This window comes from Copadichromis virginalis, linkage group LG7 (assembly GCF_057382275.1).
Source record: "Copadichromis virginalis isolate Kocher_CV1m ecotype Utaka linkage group LG7, C_Virginalis_male_GT1.1, whole genome shotgun sequence".
Lineage (NCBI taxonomy): Eukaryota > Metazoa > Chordata > Actinopteri > Cichliformes > Cichlidae > Copadichromis > Copadichromis virginalis.
Genome location: NC_140624.1, coordinates 20,742,727 through 20,756,515, shown reverse-complemented (window position 1 = coordinate 20,756,515; position 13,789 = coordinate 20,742,727). Strand labels below are relative to the sequence as shown.

General features: G+C 40.4%; 1 protein-coding gene across 1 annotated transcript in view; it reads left to right on the top strand.

The window, feature by feature from the left end:
* The window catches only part of peak1 (pseudopodium-enriched atypical kinase 1), a 104,045-nt gene that overhangs the window by 29,506 nt on the left and 60,750 nt on the right, over nucleotides 1–13,789 (top strand). The window lies entirely within an intron of this gene.

Genomic DNA, 13,789 nt, shown 5'->3' with positions numbered 1-13,789 from the left:
AACGATTATGGTCATATGACAGCTCTTAAGCTCATCATGACTTTTAAATGGGTAAAAATTTACCGCAGTCCACGGCGGCGTTGTTATGAATCCCCCCACCAAAAACCTGTCAGGTTGCAATGTGATCTGGCTTTTAAAGCCTTCATCGCCTGATCCGTGGTTCAGGCTGTGGCGTCCTGTTGCTGCATGTTTCTTACAAGCTCAGCTGTTGATGGAATGCAAGGCTGGTAGAGTTGAAATATTTTCTCTGCAGACTGGCATTCATGTGTGAGCAGCATCAGAGTGCATCACTCCAGGCTCAGAATGAGCATATACAGGGGCTTTAGCAATGTTCTAACAAAGGTAGTGGTATAAGTTGTTTGCAACTTATCCAACTTTAGACTTATAAGTTGGATAATATAATGATCTGAGGCAGTATTTTTAAAGTGCTTATCCTTTGTATACTAATGTAATACTAAAAATGAATGAGAAGACAGCGTTCTTAGCTAGCCTGTCTATCGTCTTGACGTAAACACATGTAATGCGATTTTCTTTTACTCTGTTTGCCTACAGCACGGCTCAAATTCATGATCCTGCTCTTGCTGATCAGCAGCATAACTACTACTTACTTGTCTCGTTATTTGGTACCTTGTGAGCGTTACGAATTACACTTCAAAGAGCTAATTTGGGCCTGACATCCTAAAAATAGAAGTGAGCAGCACAGGGCTATAAAAACACAGCAGGGCTTGCCTTTGCTCACTCTTATAATGACTTCATTTCTATGCATTGGAAGCAGCACTGATGGATTTTGATGTCTTGCTGCTTCTTGTGAGGGCTCAGTCATCACATTTCTAGCGCTCATCATAAGGGTGAAGTATTCTGCTTGAAGGCAGCCATGTGACTTTTTAATGAGCATTCAGAAAGTGACATAATGACGCGCCTTCTCAGTGCTTTTCACCTCAGCTGTCGTCCTTCTCCCTTTTATGGAATAAATATCCATTCCTGTTTAAATGTCACAGGCAGACTGAGTTTTTATGGCATGAAGAATTCCGAGTGATAGCAGAGATTATGCATTACTCCATTTATTAAACTCGCACTGCAAACTTGGCACTTTTCAGCAAGATTAGTTTGAGTTTGTTTGTGCTTTGGAACATTTGCATCTCCACAATTACCTCTCTGTTTTAGCAGACCCACTCTAATCTTAAACATTTATTTTTGTGATTCATTATTTGACTATTGTGGAACCGGTGATTCTAAATTGCCCATAGGTGTGAATGTGAGTGCAAATGGTTGTCTGAGTCTCTGTGTTAGCCCTGCGTCAGATTGGCAACCTGTCCAGGCTGCATCCTGCCCTCCTGCCCAGTGGTAGCTGGGATAGGCTCAAGCACCCCCCACGACCCTGATAAGCATAAGCGGAAGAGAATGGATGGATGAATATTTGACTATTGTGAAAGTGTTGTCTCAACCCCACATTTCCAGACACTCAGAGGAGGAAGTCTGGCCAAATGATGACATGAGGGAAGTCTGGCTTACCTTTCTCCAGTTATGAAACTTAAATGTCCCGAATCATTTTTGATCAAACACAAACTGATACTGTGATGTTAGTCAATCTGTTTCAGTTTCTTAAGAGTAATAAATAATAGTCGTTAGTGGTAACTTTCGTGAATATGAATATTTCTCTCACTGTAATTTGAAGCAGTTTTTAGAAGAACTTTTGACAGAACATGGCATTTTTCAGAGGCTACAGGTGTGTTGTGGTGACTCTGCCTTTTCTAGCCACCTAAAAGTGAAACACCAATGCACTGCATGGTGGAATTAAAGTGGAATTTTCTTTTCTCCTACTGGGAAAATATGCACTCCAGCACTTCTGAGGAGTTTGAATTGAGCATTTACGGTCAGTTGTGCAGGTGTGCCGGGTGCAATTTGCTAAACCATCACAAAATTAGCATTGAGTAGTTTATTGATGCAGATTTCATTTTCTTTTTGCCATGTGTTACTTTAATATGGATCCTACAACCAGTTTTATAATAGAGGCCGAAGATCTGCACATCTAGGACAATATGTCTTTTATGGCGCATATAACAGTTCCACTTTCAGTACATCTGTTCAACTGCTTGTTAACTCAAGTAAAAAATTAGCCAATCACATGACTGTAACTCAGTGCATTTAGGCATGGTCAAGATGATCTGCTGAAGTTTAAACCGAGCATCAGAATGGGCAAGAAAAGAGAATTAGGGGACATTTTCAGGTTTGGGTTTTTTTTGTTTTCTTTTTTTTTCATTGTTGGTTCCAGACGGGCTGGTCTAAGTATTTCAGAAACTGCTGATCTTCTGGGATTTTCCCACAGACCCATCTCTAGGGTTCACAGAGAATGGTCAAAAACAAAAAAAAAATATCCAGGATGTGGTGGAACGGGAGATTCGCCTGATGGACGTGCAGCCAGGAAATCTGCAGCAACTGTGTGATGCTATCGTGTCAAATGGTATCAAAATCTCTGAGGAATGCTTCCAGCACGTTGTTGAGTCTGTGCCGCAAAGAATTAAGACACTTCTGAAATAGCTCAGAAGCAGCAAGGTGTACCTAACAAAGCCTTGCAATGAAACTATGGAGGTTCACTGCCACCCATCCTCAAGTTCCAGAGGGAAGACTATGTGTAATTAGGAAATTGAAGAAGACACATGGTGCAATACAGGCTAAATAATATGAAACAAGGCTCCTGTTCTTAAATGTCTGCACCGTACTGTGCTATGTTTTACTATTCCCCCCTCGTTTCTTCATTCCTCCGTTTGCCATTTCTTTGTATTTTTCTAATTTTTATGTCGATTAGCTTTCTGCCCTATGTCTGTCTGCCTTTTTTGAGTCTCTTGCTCCATGTGTGTGTTTGTCTGTCTTAGTGGGCCCTTCAGAAGTTCTTATCACGTATTTGGTCTAACACAGGTCCTCAGAGACCTGCTGCAATCAGCTAGAGCAGGAAGCCAACATGAGCCTGCTCTGCAGAGAGCATTATTCTGCACTTAACAATCATGACCTATTCTTCCCCTTTCCTGTTATCCCTCCCTCCCCTCTTCCTCTCGTTCACCTCTCCCGACTGTTGTTGCTTTGAGTGTTAGTATCAGTGTGAAATGTGCCCTTGTTGTGGAAGTTGAGAAGAAGGATGCATTTCCAGTGACTGATTTCTCTGAAAAGTAACGGCATGTAGGAAAACAAAGTGTTTTACTAATGCGCAGAAATGAGAAATTCTGTGGGAGGGAGATCTAAACAAATCAGGAGGGTTTGACTTCAGATAATGACAGCTCGTTTACACTTTTCTGTTCTGAAGTTTTTTGTGAATAACAATACTCTGTGCATGTGCATCTTTAGTATGGGCTTGTCAGCAAGTACAGACAACAAAGCATGTGCTGGTTTTTTTTGTGACAGCATGTTGCTGGCTTTTTGTAACACTGAATAATGTCACATGACTATGATGATAACATGGGTTTCAAAGCCTCTGTTATTGTCACAACAATAGGCCTACCATCCTTGTATTTTGTAGGTCCGTCTCTGTCTCTCTTTGTCCATTATCTTGTACCAAGTCATTAGCAGCAGATGCTACAAGTCCTGAAGTTTGCAAGGTGGATTCTGCATGGATTTGACTTGTTATTCAAACCTATCCCGCAGATGTCAATGATCAGGGGACTTTTAAGGTGAAGTCAACACTTTGCACTTTTTGTCATGCTCCTCCAGCCCTTTGTGAACAGTTTTTATGGTGTGACGGGGTGTATTATCTTGCTAAAAGAGGTTGCTGCTGCAATCAGGTAATGCTGGTGCCATAAAAGGAGTGTACTGTATGTGATGTCCAAAAATGTAAGATCCTGCACGGTAAAGTAAAATCCACATGAATGCCATGAACTAAGGTAAAAATATATTTCTAAGCGTGTCACCGACTTGCCTTTTTCCCCACAGTGAATAACGATGTGATCTTTTCCCAGCCTAAGCTATGCAAATGTATACCCACCTTCCACATAGTGCTTTATCAGACCAGGCCACTTGCTTTCATTTTCCTGGGTGCCTAATTCTCCGTCACTTTTTCAGTTTGTTTTTTCACGAGTCAGTCTTGATGGGTAGACTTGTATCTACTACCTGACTATAATTGTCTTGGTCCAAGATGATTCGCTTTCTCACAGCCGGTCCAGATATCGCAATTACTGTTGAGAGATACACCGGGAAAAAAAAGGCTCTGGTCACTGATCAGAGTGTCTTTGATTGAAAGATATTACTTCTGTCTTTAAGATATATGGTTGTGGAAGTTTAGTGAACGTTGTCACCTGTGGAAGAAATTGATTCTACATGTAAATACTTTATGCAACATTGTTATTTATTGTCATTTATTTTATGTAATTGAATTGCATTGGATTGTACGGATTCTGCACTTTTTAAATGCATATTAAATCAGATTGGGAGATCAGTGCTAATATCCATTTCTAATGCTATTCTGTTTCTAGCAGTTGAGCTGACTCTTTGATTGAGAGTCAGCTCTAACACACTTCACAAGTTTCTTTCCACACAGAACAGATGAGATCTTGAATAGCAGACAGACAGACTTCACCTCGCAGATTTGGAAAATGTTTTATCCTGCACTATTTTGGAAAGTGAATTATAACCAGACATGCAGATAAAAATATACTAAATAAAATGTGAATAAACCTTCACTCAAGACTTACTTTTGGGTGTTTTGCAGAATGTGCAGTGACATGATAGACTGTTTCCATGTTTATTGGATTGCATTTGGCAGATTCTGTATTGTATTCCGTGAGAGAGGAGGGTATAGATTTTTTCTAACCAGATAATTGATCAAATTCCAGTAAACAATGGTAATATGACAGAGGAGACAAGCTTCAGAAAATGCTTAATATTCAATTTACCAAAAAGTTGATTCTGGTCATCTGGACGTAGCGTTTTCAGTGGGAGAAATTTTTCATCACTCATCCAAGACTTCAGAAATTGTCTTACCTTTTCACGTAAATTGCCTCCTTGACTCCGCGCTCAAACCAGCGTTCCTCCCTGTCCAGGATGTGTACATCCTCATCATTGAAAGACTGTCCACTGGCCTGTAGGTGTAAATAGACTGCAGAGTCCTGGCCTGACGAGTTAGCTCTTCTGAGTTGTGCCATCCGATTACCCAAGGTTGTTTGGTTTCGCCGATGTATAAATCACGCCAATCCTTCTTGAACTTAACAGCGTACAGAGACCATCTCTGAATTGCAGAGAGGGCCTAAGTTTAAATCTTTCAATATCTTATAATGCTGTTAGTGTTGCCATTTCCAATCTCTCTGTTAATGCTACTCATGGCCAATGGTCTTGATCAATGAACAGTGGTTGTTGATCAATGCACTGACAATTAGCATATTTAATGATCAAGAAACTGACCTCCCAGCATGTTGTTCGTCAGTGGTGTTAGTTTCAGTAATTGTGTCAAGGTACTGTTCATAAGGTTGGGGAAACCTGCAGTCAGCTGAGACTGAAGAAGAACTTGGATGAGTGACGAAACGTTTCTCCCACTGAAAACGCTGCGTCCAGATGAACAGAATCAACTTTTGGGGATTTCCTTACCTGGATGATTAAGCATGCATTAAGACAATATTGAATTTATATTTTTGAGACAATCTCTCCTCTAGCTTAATCTTTTCAAAGTTACTCTGTACCCTTTGGATTCCCCCTCCTTTTCTCATAGGCTCTCATTGTTTCCTTGAAAGATAATGGGGTTTTAAGCTGTTTCCCATTTATGCGTACTTAAACTCTGACTTTATGGTCACAGATTGGTATTGCACCATTTAATCACTCTTAGAGCTTTATGTTCTGTACTCAGGTTAGGCTATCAAATATCCCCGTCTTGAATATTTTATGACACGATGCCTTCCTCTTGCTCAGGGAAATGTGTCATCTGAGCTAATCTGTAGTCGTTGCCTTCTAACACTGTCCTTCCCCCTTAAAGCACGAGGGATTCAGTGGGTTTTGTCGCCAATGGCCATGTGAAATAAGATAAGATAAGATAAGATAAGATAGAACTTTATTAATCCCTCGGGTGGGTTCCTCTGGGAAATTCGACTTCCAAAAAGCACAGCAACGACCAAAGTTACAGTTACAGAATTGTTATATATATACATACACACACATATATAAATACAGAGACAAATATAAATAAAATATACAAAGGGGATAAATAGAATAAATAGGAATAAAAAATAAAAATACAAGTGAATTGCACATTTCAAGTATTGAGTCTATTGCACTGTTGACTATTTACAAAAAGTATTGCACAAGGTATTGTACAGTGAGGTGAAGAGGCACTACAGCTTAGTTGTTCCCCCCTCCTTTGTCCTCCTGTTTCCCCTCCCTCTCCCCTCCAGAGAGGAGTTAAACAGTCTGATGGCGTGTGGGACAAAGGAGTTTTTAAGTCTGTTAGTTCTTGTCTTGGGGAGAAGCAACCTGTCACTGAACAGACTCTTCTGATTGTTTATGGCCGTGTGCAGAGGATGCCCAGCATTGTTCATAATGTCCATCAGTTTCTTTAATGTCCTTTTCTCTGCCACTGTCACCAGAGTGTCCAGCTTCATGCCGACCACAGAGCTAGCCCTCCTGATCAGTTTCTCCAGCATGGATGAGTCCTTCTTTGCTGTGCTGCTCCCCCAGCACACCACAGCATAGAAAAGTACTCCAGCAACCACCGACTGGTAAAACATCCTCAGGAGCTTCCTGCAGATGTTAAAAGACCTCAGCCTCCTGAGGAAGTACAGTCGGCTTTGGGCTTTTTTATACAGGTGCTCTGTGTTGCATGACCAGTCCAGTTTATTGTCCACCCACAGCCCGAGGTACTTGTACTTGTTGACCACCTCCACCTCCTCCCCCTCTATCTGAACCGGCAGTGGACCTTCTCTGGACCTCCCGAAGTCCACAACCAGTTCCTTAGTCTTTGAGGTGTTGAGTTGCAGGTGGTTTGTGTGAAATATTCATTTCAATTAATTTTCAGTACTCTTACTACTTTTCAGTACTACTGTACAGTGGCTTGTGTGGAGTTGAATTACCTCAAAAATGATGTACTAGTGGCATATATGAAATGTAATGCAATATAATAATTTTCTCAGTTCAGAAAAACTGAGAAAGCTTATATGAGACATGGTGTGGTAATACAAATCATGAGAATCTAAGCACAAGTATGAATTGATTTTCCTTAGAAAAATCTAAACCATTTCTGACTTAAACAAGTATTAGTGAAATCTTTCAGGGTTGCATATAGTGGCAAAAACAATTCAGTACTTTGCTGCTATCGCTTTTAGTCACCCAGCTCCCCAAGCTCAACCTCTCTGATGCAGAAGCCCTTTCATATGCTTTGATCCTGTTAATAATTATTATCCATGGAGCTGAAGAAGAAAAGCAGACTGGAAAAGCAAAGAATGTTGCAAACTGATAGGCACATACGGGGGTTTCGGGAGGGAGTGGGTGAGGCTGGGAATGTTTTCAGGGATCGGAGTTTCAGCCCTGCGTTTTCCTTTCGCAGACATTTTCAGCGATTATGAAAAAGCAGAGAACGGCTCAAAGACGTCATCTGATGTGATCCTATGCCAAAGGGTGACATTCCTGCCACAGATAAACAGCTGTGGAACTTGAAACATATTTTTCCTGTTTTCACATACAGTGTAGAAAAAAGAATACTGTTGCTGATGCTTAAATGCGCCCTCCATACCATACATATTCTCCTATCGCTCATGTTGTTTTTGGATGAATTCTTAGTGGCCTTGCTTTATCTCATCCACGCCGTCCATCATTGTTGGAAGATGTTTGCCTCCTGGGCTGGTTCCCTATCTGGAGTGGCTCTGGATGGGCTCAGAACAGAACTGGAATGAAGATCCCTACTGGCCTACTGGCAGCAGTGAGAAAGGAAAGCACAGGGGGTGAGAGCAAGCCAAGAAGCTCAACTGTTTCTTCGTCCTTCTCGCTCTACTGGGGTTGGAACATTTTTCCATTCCTCCATAGTTACTGCAATTCATACCAGACTGTTGATATTCATTTGTATCTTATAACATCACTTCAGCGTGTAGTTCCTGTGCCATATCATGCTCAGTGCAAGGATAGAGTACAATTAATCTGATACTTTAAATAATAATAAAAAAGATGGTTAAAATACTATAAACTACAAGACTGCTGGGCTTTTTTTTTTTTGTCTATAGTACTACAAGAAAGTAGTGCTAGTTCTGTCTTGATGTTATATTATAAAGTCCCCCCTACAGAAATTGGAGGGATTATAGAGCCTGTTAGCCACAGGGAGAAACCATCTCCTGTAGTGTTAGGGTGATGAGTCTTTTTCCTCGTGTTCATTGTGTCTTACCAGGGAGCCATGAATAGGATGAGAGGAATTGTGCCTGATGCTGAGAAGTCTCTTGAGTATATTCCCCTCAGACACATCCACCAGAGTCTCTAGTTAAGCTCCAAGAAAAGAACCAGCCTTCCTGATGTGTTAAAGTCTGTTGGCATCAAATACTTACGGCCCCCTGTCTGAGCACACAGCTGCATGAAAGGCCACACTCGTCTCCACGGAGTAATACATCATATGCAACATGATCCTGCTGGGGTTGAAGGTTCTAGCCTTCTCAGTAGAGGAAGTCGACTCTGGCCCCCCTTTTATATATTTTTTAGTATTCCTCAAACCTTTACTGGGGCCATGACTGAAAAAAAAACTAAAGGGCTTCATGTTTTTACTGAGACAGAATTATTTTATACAGGAATTCTTTGGTGAAATACACCACAATAAGACAAAGAGCTGAACCTGTTATTCACAGAGTGGGTACCCCCACAGATTCCCCTTGCTGCCACTGTTGATTGACGAGACTGTAATGCAGTGGGACACACTAATCTATAACAGCATCTCACACTCCATTGGATGGAGATGTGAATTTTCAGCAGACCTGGGAATACATCACTGCCTCACCAAATCCCATCAAATCATGACTCTGGAATGTCAGAAATTGCCAAAAAAATAAATAAGAGAGATTATGAGATTCAGTCCACCCTTTCTTCTATACGCTCAAGAGAAACATGTACACATAACTAACAGAGCCAAGCCATGCCTTAGCCCCTCCCTCTTTTTTCCCTGAAATTATTGATTGATAGCTAAACCTTGTTATTCACTGTGCTGTTAAAATAGACTTTATGATCCAACAACTCAATAAAAAAAAAACTGATTTATTCAGGTGGTGGGTAAGTTGTCATTGAGAAAAAGAATGTGTCGTGGCTCACATCCATCACCTCTTTTATTGCTGCAACACAACATGTAAAAATGAAGTCATTATAGTGACAAATCTGTGATCGCTTGAGTCTTTCCGTCTGGAAACTGGGCAGCTGATGGTGAAGGACAGAGCGATGGATGATCCAGTTTTGCCCCCCCCCCCCCCCCTTCAGTCTCTCTGATAAACGCACACAAACATGAAGATATATGAGGATGACGAAGCGGGAGATGTGCAAACTTGCGAGGGTGGTGATGAAAAACAGCTGTTAGGGAAGGACGGTGTTTGCGTGTGAATACACACATGACAGCAATATTTATGCAAGTAGCAGCTCCTCACATACAAACACAATGTTCGCATATGAAAGGCGGTAAACCTTAATGGCAGGTTGGCCATACATATAATGGTGTCTAACCACAGGCATTTTTCTTGGAAACCGTTTAACATCAAATATGCTCACAGGCTGGTTTACAGGACTTTGCAAAAGTCTTGAACCACTCCTTCTTTCTTAATATTTCAATTTGAAAACAGGATTTACTGAAACGTGCAAACAAAAATGGAAATGCAGCATATAAGGTGAAACAGACTTTGTACAATTCAAACATGTTGGAAAATCAATATTTGGTAGAACCACCCTTATACTTCAATACAGTCCAAACTCTCTTTGACAAGCTTTCTTGTAGTTTCTAAAGGTAGTCTTCAGGAAAAGTTTTTCAGACTTCTTGAAGGATATCCCAGAGCTCTTCTTTGGATGTTGGCTCCCGCTTGTGCGGCTCCCTGTCGAGATGATCCCACAATGCTAGTAACTGCTACCTGCTAGAAACAAAGTGCCTAAAGATGCCATTTAAAAATGGTTCATTACCGAGTTGCCTGTTATACATAGAGACAACACTGGTTTCATCCCGAGAATAAGGTGCCTTTTTTATGTTTGAATGATTCATAGGGTAAAGTTAAGTTGCTCAAAATATTAAAAAAAAAAAACATGGAAAAAGAGAGAAGAAGCAGTCAATGTCCAAAGAAAAATAGACTTTCAGAAAGCCTCGAGAACTATTGCTCAGAAGCACTTTAGCAAATGACAAAGTCTGGCTCCTCGGAAGGAAAATGTAAAGAAATGAGGTGTTCCTTAAAACTTATACTATAAAGTATTTTAGAGTATAACAGTTAGATTCAAGAGTCACTCGATATTCTGAACTTGGGAGTACATCTGCTTTAAAATATAGAAACAAAAAAATCCAGCATATTAGAACTTTGTTGTTTTAGTTTCTGTAACATTTGAAAGAAAAGGAAAAAAGGAGGTTATTGGAAGCTTTATACAGTAAAGGCAGGTCAGATTCCCTTACAAGTATTAATCGAACAAGCATTCGTCAGGATGACATTTGATGACCCCCCTTGTACCTATAATGATAAAATGGCCAAAGACAACTTCTGATGGAAACTCAGTCATTTTATTTAATAAACAGGCCTGAAATGTGATAGAAGCACTCTGTGTTTGAACACGTTCAGAAAAAACCTTCAAAAGTTACTCCTAGTAGGCTTTCAAGGGATAATGAGTGCCGTTATCGGCTACAATGAAGAGCAATTGGAAAAAATATATATATCACCAAGTGTTATCTTAGCCATATTTTAGTTCTTAGATCAGCAATACTTTCTTAGAGATATCTTTAATCTAATGCATGAGATAGAGGAGCGTCAGTGACCTTAAAGGCTTCAAAGGCCTCCTGCTCGATTCAGATTTTTTTTTCTCCTTTTTTTCTTCTTTTTTTGTGAGAGTGGTTAATTACTGACAACTCTGTGGCTCAATTTCATTTATAATCTTCTGTCCTACTGGCTCCATTCCTGGCTTTATCATTTTGTTTTTTATTTGCCTTCTCTGCACACCATTACTTCAGCGACCAACCTTTGAAATAAAGCCTAAGAATTGCCAAGGCTGAGTTTTACTTGGGTTTCCTCCTTTCCACTTTCAGTTTTAATATTTACGGATTATTAATCTCATGATAAAGTGCATGCCATAAAGTACATATTTCAGTGACAGCTTAAATCCTATCCACACTGTAACCCATTGTAAAAATGTCTACAGCTGTTCTAATTTCATAAAATACGTTCCAGTTTTTGTCTCTCTTTACAAACAATGCCCTTGTTGGTCCTTAGATTGATCTAAAAATTCACCCTGGCCCTTGAATATAAAAGGCATAAGGTCCAGATGTGAGCACAGATGATGGGTCCCTGTAGACCTCACCACATCAGCTGCCAACTGCACTGACATCTGCATGCAGAGTACCTTTTGTGGTCAATAGGAAATGGCCTCTTTAAGCTAAATTAGTAGCGCTGTGCCATTGAGACTAAACACTGGAAAAAGCTGGTAGGAAACTGTCTCTCTTACAAACATCATATAAATGGTGAGGAACGTTCAGTCAGAATTCTCAGCTGTTTTTGCTTTTAAAACAGTCATAGCGTCCATTTTATTTAAACTGTCTTGCAAGTCTCACAAAAATGAGTTACTGTGGAGGCAGCACTGCAAACTAGGGATTTGGGCGATGGAATATACTGATGGGTTGGGACTCTTGAGTCGCTGACGTGTTGATGGCCGTGCTGAAGACTTCCCATTCTTTTGACAATATTTGACTTGGCAAGGAACGTTGAAGTAAAAGCAACTGGTTACCTTGTCACAACCCCTAAAGAGAAACCAGTGGTAACATGATCTTAGCGTGGGTGTTTGCTTTTTGCTGATTGAGTAGACATTTTGTGTATTACTTGAAGATTGAGGGGAGTTCACTGCGCTGAGGCGGGGTCAGTGGTTATGGCCTTGCAAAGTTGAATAATTGGAGAAAATTGAGGCATAATTTTTTTTTGCTTTTCGCTGTATTTTGCAGTGGGTGCATTGGTTAATTTCATCAGCCAGAGGTCTGACACATGTTCAGTTTTACAGTTTTCCATTACTCAAGGCATGCCATGGTACTTTGGAGGAACGTTGTTAGGCCGAGGAGCCATGCTGATGCATTTCTTTGAGTTATGACAGATTTTCTTTATTATGATTGAATGTGAGAAAAACTGAAACATGTTCTTAGCATTTATTTTTCTTAAAGCTTCTCAGACTGTTTATCACCTGCTTTATACACTATAAAGAGAGTTTCTTTAAAAATATAGATATTATTTTTAAATGTTATGCAATGGTGTGCTGGTTTAACCCACTTGAAATTGAATTGCACTGTATGTAGCCTGTAAACTAAAATGAGTTTGACACCCCTGTCATAGCTGTCGGGTGGATAATCGCTTTTCTGGACCTAGAAATGAATTTTCAAATAAAAGCATGCAGATATTGTATGTCATGTATATATCAAGTTTGAGGTTTTTGCCAAAGGGCCTGATGTACTTAAGGCTACTGCTTGTGAGGAAATGGGTTTCAAGTTTGACTTCGAATAATTATCCATAGCTTTGAATCATCAGAAGTTATTTTATTTTTAGTCAATGTAAGGAAGACACTTTGCTATAGTTTTACTGCAAGTAATATAACAAAAAAAAGTTGCTCATACTTTGGCAGAACATTTTTAGTAGGCTTCTGAAACCTTGGGACACAGTTGCTGTCCTACCTCTGTACTCTAATCCACCGATGAAATATAAACTTGGTAAGAAAATAAATCTTATCCTGTTGCAAAGCCTTTTTTTCCCCTTAAATTGTGCCATATTTGGAACGAAAATGCATTTATGGGTTGAGCAGCAGAGTTGAGTATGTGGGTAGCACTCATGAAAAACTTGCCAAATCTTCTCTGCCAATCCCAAACAGCTTATTATGCTACCGACTCTTGTTCTGAGCTCCTGGTGCCCCAGGTGCTGCTAATCAGGTGCCTGTGAGCATGGGCCGTACTACAGCTGTCAGTTGGTGTCTGCTCCAGGCATGTCATGCTATGATCTAGACAGGGCCTGTGCCACAGGAAAACTTCAAGCTGATTATCTGCCAAACCAAGTTGTTTTGTTGGCGTAAGTCCTAGTACCGTCTCCAAGTTCCATATAGGATCCTGTCAGACAAAGTGCATGTCCTAAGAATGAGACATCAGAAAAGGACAGTTTCCTCACCCTGTCAGCATGTAGGAATCTGCCACAACTGCCCTTCACTGTCAGTCCCATTTGCGGTGGTGTCGGCAAACTAAAAACATGAAGGGAAGTTATGCTCAGCAACGAGTCCAGATTCTGCCTACAGCAGCCGGATCATAGGATCAAAGTTTAGAGAAGACGCAGAGACCATTATGCTCATTCCTGCACTGATAGGGTGACAGTTTTTGGTGGAGGCAGCGTGATCGTGTTGACCAAGCTGGTAACCAGCATGAGGAGGTGGTGCCAGGCTGTTGTGGCTATGTATGGTTCTTCCACATGCTGCTGAGGCTTGCGTTTGTTAAATACATAAACTATAAATTGCCAGTGTTTCTTCAGGCTCCAATCTAATAAACACTAAAGAAATAGTCAAACACCGATTCCCTCACTTTTTGTCCTAAGTTCTTTTTGTTCGTTGTTATTTTGTTTCAATATGGCTTATTTAACTGACCTATTAATACATTTTA